This window comes from Agelaius tricolor, unplaced genomic scaffold (genome assembly GCF_023055355.1).
Source record: "Agelaius tricolor isolate 1412-34295 unplaced genomic scaffold, bAgeTri1.0.p SCAF_29, whole genome shotgun sequence".
NCBI lineage: Eukaryota > Metazoa > Chordata > Aves > Passeriformes > Icteridae > Agelaius > Agelaius tricolor.
The window spans coordinates 2,868,879-2,874,919 of record NW_027269289.1 but is presented as its reverse complement, the minus strand read 5'-3'; positions in this window follow the sequence as shown (position 1 = coordinate 2,874,919).

Genomic DNA, 6,041 nt, shown 5'->3' with positions numbered 1-6,041 from the left:
TGGGGGAATTCATTAGGGAGGTTCATTATGGGGGGAAGGGGCTCCTGGGGGGAGCTTGTTACAGGATTTTTTGACGGTGGCACTTGGAATAGGGAAAAAGTGGGGGAAAAGGAAAGTTGGGAGTGTGGGGAAGCTGGAGAGGGCTCAGGGAAAAAGAGGAGGTGGGGAAGGGGCAGTGGGGGAGGAGCAGGGGGACAGGGTATGCACATCTGGGATATTGGGAGGGAGAAGGGCCTCACATCTGCATGCACAGCAGCAGTGGAAGTGTGTCCACATGTGTTTGCACATCTGGGTCCCCAAGGGAGTTCACATCTGGAGGACACTTGGGGCACAGCTGGGGAGGAGGGGAAGCTTTTCCACGCACATCTGGGGCACCAAGGACCTCCAGGATGTTCACATCTGGGAGGGCTGTGTGGTGTGGGGGATGCAGCTGCATTCAGACCAACAGCTGGAGAGGTCCCTGATGTCACAGCTGGGCACGCAGCTGAAGGCACAGGCATGCTCAAGCACATCTGGAGAACGAGGTGGTTTCCATCTGTGCACATCTGGAGGCACAAGGTGAGTGCACATCTGGAGTCTGCACATCTGGAGAGTTTGCCCAGGCTGCTTTTCCATAGCCAGAGCTGTGCTGAGGCTGCAGAGTGGTGCACATCTGACCCACTCAGCCTCAGCAGCATCCTCTGGGCTCTCCATATCCCACCGAATCTGCCAGGTGTCCGGTGGGCAATGCATTATTCATCTGTCCCTTGGAGCCAGGCACAGAGAAAGTAAATAAATATTAATTTAGTAGGAGCACAAAGCTTTTCCTCTTCTCCTGCTGGCAATGGGGCAGCACAGGGATTTCTCAGTAGGATCAGAAAAAAAAAAAGTATCCATGAAAGAAGAGGTTTATCCAACTATTACCTGAATAATTCTATGGGATAGGAATTGATGGCAATGCTGGAATATCAAAACATTGCATGCTGCTATGTTTCCCCATCTTCTCCTTTTGGGTCCCACTGAAATCTGACCTGAGGAATGGGACATCTCCAACTACACGATGGAAAAGGGTGTTAATCCTTGGAAAACCCTTGGGCCCCTTTTCATGGAGTCCTTGGAAAATGTGAGAATTTTTAATGGGAATCCTGGAGGTTTTGGGAGCCTCAGGGATTAAAGCACCTCTGTATTAATCCCAGTCTGAGGCCTGAGGCTGCAGCGATGGGCTCCCAGGGGTGACACACGCACATCCAGTACCTCCTCTGAGAGAGCTTGTGATGGGGAATGGAGACAAAGGAGCCGCCTCATCCCGATGGATAATCCCCCTCAGATCCATCCCGTTAATCAGCTGGGCAAACAGCGAGTGCGGGGGCATCGCCTCCTCGTTAGCAGATTTATTCTCACTGCCACGGCATTTAATTGCTGCTTGATTTAGCGATTAGCGCCTGTTTGCCCAGGCTTTGCCCAAATCATCCTCCTCGAAGTTTTTAAATGGGGGGAGGCTTCCTCCATACTTTGTTATCCTCATTATTCTACATTGGTTTTGCTGCTTTCTTATTCCTCCTGTTTTTTCCCAACCAACCCTCGCTGAGCGGCACTGGGGAGCTGGGGTGGGGGGGGTGGGGGAAACTGAGGCACGAAGTTTGGCCATAATGAGGAGCGACAAGATATTTGTCTGGGCAAATGAGCGGCTGGGTCCCCCCTCCCCGCTGCCGGGGGGAATCCCTGGCAGCCCCGTTATTAACATTCCCCCCGGGAGCCCCCTACCCCGAGCCAGGCGTTTGGCCGGGAAATGCGGCTTTTTGAATATTTATAGAGGTGGTGGCAGCACTTGGGGGGGGAGGAGGGAAAGGGGAGCACAGGGGCTGCTGGGGGGGGGCGTGGGGAAAGCAATGTTGAGGACCAGGGGTAGTGGGGATGGAGGGGATGGAGCTGGAATCCTTTAGGGATGACACTGGGATGGTGTGGGGAATGACACTGGGATGGTGTGGGGGATGACACTAGGATGCTGTAGGGGATAACACTGGGATGCTGTAGGGGATAATGCTGGGATGCTGTAGGGGTGACACTGGGATGCTGTAGGGGATGACACTGGGATGCATTAAGGGGTGGCATTGGGATGCTGTCAGGAATGACTGGGATACTGTAGGGGATGATAGTGGCTTGCTTGAGAGGACAGTGCTGGGATGTTTTACGGAATGATGCTGAGATGTTTCAGGAGAATGTAGTGGATGTTCTAGAGGATACAAGTAGGATCCTTTGGGAATGATGATGGATACTTCAGGGAGTGACAAGACTGGGATTGTCTGAGGGATAACTGTGATGCTTTAAGGAAAGATGCTGAGATGTTTTAGGGGAGCATATGGGAATGACTGGGATGCTTTATGGGATGAGACTGTGTTGATTTAGAGGATTCTGCTTGGATGCTTTAACAAATAATGGTAGGATGTTTTAGTGTAGGGAATGACACTGGGATGGTTTGGGGAATGATGCCGGGATGCTGTAGGGGATAATGCTGGGATGCTGTAGGGGAAGACACTGGGATGGAGTGAAGGATGACACTGGGATGGTGTGGGGATGACACTGGGATGGTGTGGGGAATGGCACTGGGATGCTGAAGGGGATAATGCTGGGATGCTGTAGGGGATGACATTGGCATAGTTTGGGGGATGACATTGGGATGCTGCAGGGGATGGCACTGGGACAGTGTGGGGGATGACATTGGGACAGTGTGGGGGATGACACTGGGATGCTGTAGGGAATGGTGTCAGGATGCACTCATGGATAACACTCTCTGAGGGGAGTGCACTGGGGTGTTTTAGGGGATGATGCTGACATGCCCTAAGGAATGATACTGGGATTTTTTCAGAGAACAGACTGGACTAGGGGATAATGATGGGATGAATTAAGGAGAGATGCGGGCACATCTTAGGGAACCTTATGGGACTTCAGGGTGGGATGCTGGGATGCTGTAGGGGAGCAAACTATCATGCTTTAGAAAATGTCAGTGGGATGCTTTAGGGGATGAGTCTGGGATGCACAGAGAGATGCCAGGATGTATTGGGGGATGATGGTAAGATACTGTGTTGTAGTACACTGGAATGCTGCAAGGAATAATGCTGGAATGCTGTAGGGGATGGTGCTGGGATGCTTTAGGGGAATGATCCTGGGAAACTTTAGGGAAGCACACTGGAATGATTTAGAGGATGCCAGTGAAAGGCTTTAGGGGATGATGCCAGGGTGTGTGATGGAATAACGTTGGGATGTTTCAGATGAACATGCTGGCATGATCTAGGGGATAACACTGGGATGCTGTAGGGGTTGATGCCAGGATATTTTAGGGGATGGTGCCAGAATTTTTTAGTGGATGCTTTAGGAGAGCTTAGTGAGATGCTTTAGGGGATGACTGAGAAGATTTAGGGGAGCGCACTGAAGTGCTTTAGGGGATGATGTCAGGGTGTGCAAGGGATAAAGCTGGGATATTCCAGGGAAGTGCGCTGGCATGCTTTAGGGGATGCTGCTGGGATGCTTTCAGTGAGCAGATTGAGATGCTTTAGGGGATGACCCACGGAGCCTCTGTGGAACGGTGTGAGGATGCCTCAGAGGACGGGTGTCAGTCTGTCTGTCCTCCGCACCTGGCAGGCGCAGGAGGCCGGTGCGTCGAGATCTCCTCACGGGCATCCCAGCCCGCCTCATTACCAGCATCTTTGGAAAGCCGGAGCCCATGTGTTCTCGAGACGAGCGGCTTGGGGTATATTAACATCCCATTTCCACCTCTTTAATATAGAGTTTGTCGAGATCATTTATCAGCCGAGCCTCCCTTCAGGGCCGGGAGATGCCGGGCAGAGCTCGGCAGCTGGGTCATGGCGAGAGGCGAGGGATGCTCGTCCCCGAAGGAAGCCGACGCCGGGTTTAACAGGTAGTGGCTCATGTGCGAATCGCTAGTTTGGGACCGCCACATCATTGGGAAAGGCTTTATCAAAGCTGGGCTTAATTGGGTGGAAGGCTTGTTTGCATGGCCGCTAATGGGGGATCAGAGGGCCGGGGACCCAGCGCTGACGGCCTCACAAAGGCAAGCAATTACTTGCTTGTCTGCATTATGTATTAACCCATCTGGGGTCGGGATATTGGCTGTGAAAGGGAGACAAAGAGGGGGGCGTGCCGGTTGCCCCCGCGCCGAATTAGCCCGCCTGGGTCCCTTTTGTGCAGCGGGCAGGGCAGCTGGATGGGGATGCAGGCGCTCAGGATGATGATGGGCACCGGCGCGCGGCAGCAGGGCGCTGCCTCGCTCGGCATCCCCGCGTCCTTCCCAATATTGCATCGAGCGCCTTTTCTCCCCTTTCATCAGTTTCCTGCCTGCGGCCACATCTCGGGATAATTACAGCTTTCGCTTTAATTAGCCACCGTCGCCACTAATAAGTTTATACTTCTTTTCAGCAGCGTATTTTGGCGGCAGGAGGTTAATTACAAGCAGGTCAGTAAATTGCAGAACACACTGCTGTGGGTCTAATGACTTGTCCGCTCGGCTTTTTGGCGGCCTTTTAATTATGCCTATTGAATTGAACTGACTGGAACGAGGCGGCGATGGAGTGCTGGGGACCAGGGGGATGTTTCCCCACTGCTTCCCCAAGCTGCTCGTCCCGCCGTCCGCACATCCCCAGGAGCTGAGAACGGCCACAGCTCTTTGCACGGGTGAGCCCTGACTGAGAACGGCCACAGCTCATTGCACGGGTGAGCCCTGACTGAGAACGGCCACCGCTCATTTCGCGGATGACCCCTGGCTGAGAACACCCAAAAATCCTTGCACAGCTCAGTCTGGGCTGAAAGCACACACAGTTCTCTGCACGGATAAGCCTCGTCTGAGAACAGTCACAAGTTGTTGCACGGGTGAGTCTCATTTGAGAAGGGCCACAACTCATTGCGTGGGTGATCCTAGCTGAGGTCACCCATAGCCCTTTTCACAGGTGAGCCCAGCTCAGAACGTCCAGAATATCCAGAACATCCAGAACATGGGGTGATCTTGGCTGAGAGCTGCCACAGCTCACGGCAGGGCTGAGCTGTGGGCAGGGCACGGTCCCGGTTCACGGCAGGGCTGAGCACGGACCCTGCTCCTGCCAGGAATGCCTGCGGAGGTGCCGTGGGTGAGCCGGGCTGGGGGGACCCCCCCTTTCCCCCCCTCAACCCTCGCCCCCCACCCCTTCGTCATTAGCGCGCGGTCAAATGGCGCTGCCGGGACTCGGAGCTGCATCGCAATCAGCTGCTCTCGGCCGTAATGAGTGTTCAGGCCCTAATTAACCGCTACCCTCATTTGCATCCGGCCCGCCCCCCCTCCTCCCCGGGCCTCTAATCGTGGTCTGGCCAGCTCCGGGGGGCTTGGGGGTCTACAGCTGCAGGGACACTGGCAGCTGGTGTGGCCATCTGAGGGGACACCAGCAGTGGGGACACCCCTCTGGAGACCCCACATGGGATGGGGGGCAGTGAGTGCAGCCCTCTGGGGACACCCAGCGGAGCTGGCTGTGGGGACATCCCTTTGGGGACATGCCTTAGGAGTGGCAATGGGGACACATCAGTGGGGGCACCCCTTTGAGCACACTCCAGGGAAGTGGGTGCATACCTTTGGGGATACGGTGGCAGCAGAGACATGCCCTTGTGGTCACACTAGCAGTGGGGACTTCTGTTTTGGGACATGGTGGTGGCAGACACATAATTTTGGGGACATGATGTAGGGCTGACATTGGGGACACCCCTTTGGGGTGATGCTGGCAGTGGGAACATCCCTCTGGGACCACACCAGCTGTGTGTCCGTTTGGGGGCATGTCACAGTGGTGACAGTGGGTGGACATGCTGGCAGCAGGGACACCCCCTTGGGGATGTGGTGGCACCGAGGAAATGCTAGGGGCAGATCATCCCTTTGGGGACATGCCACAGGACTGCCATTGGGACATCCCTCGGGGGGCACGCTGGCTCATTACCCCCTCGGGGAGTTGGTGGCAGCAGGGACATCCCTTTGGGGACAACCAGCGGTGGGGACATCCCTTTGAGGACTTGTAGGCACTGGGGACGTC